This window comes from Elephantulus edwardii, unplaced genomic scaffold (genome assembly GCF_000299155.1).
Source record: "Elephantulus edwardii isolate Elephantulus edwardi_28Jun2011 unplaced genomic scaffold, EleEdw1.0 scaffold00110, whole genome shotgun sequence".
Classification (NCBI taxonomy): domain Eukaryota; kingdom Metazoa; phylum Chordata; class Mammalia; order Macroscelidea; family Macroscelididae; genus Elephantulus; species Elephantulus edwardii.
Genome location: NW_006399860.1, coordinates 10313644 through 10314333, shown reverse-complemented (window position 1 = coordinate 10314333; position 690 = coordinate 10313644).

Here is a 690-nt window from a genome sequence, read left to right as displayed (position 1 = left end):
AGAGGCAGTGAAATTGGCACAGGATAGAGCAGGGTTTTAGGGCTGTTGTACATAGGGTCGCAATGTGTTGCAAGCGACTTGACGGCACACAACAACAACAACAACAACAACATTTGTTCCTAAGTATTTCATCTTGTCACTTGATATTGTAATTTTATTGTTGGTCTTGGCTCCATTTCTATGTTCTTTTTGTTGTTGTAGGGAAATATAACTTACTTTTTTTTTATGTTGATCTTATATCCTGCTACTTCACTGAATAGGCTGACAAGATCCAACAATTTTCTTGCTGAATCATTGGTTTCCTAGCTATATAATCATATCTTCTGCATATGTTTCCTAGTTTCTGCTCTCAAGGGAAATACCTTAAAGTTCTCTCTGTTGAGAATGATGTTGGCTCTTGGCTTTCCAAATATCCTTTCGCTATGTAGAAGAAAATCTCCTTTCTTCCTGTTTTGGTAAGTGTTTTAAGCAAGGTGGGATGAGGATTTTGTCAGTCCTTTTCTGCATTGATTGATAAGATCATGCGCTTCTTGTTCTTTGCTTTGCTAATACGATGAATTACATAATTGCTTTTCTTATGTGATCCATTCTTACATGTTGTTGTTGTTGTTATGTGCTGTTGAGTCGTTTTCGACTCATAGCGACCCTATGCACAACAGCCCTAAACCCTGCTCTATCCTGCGCCAACCA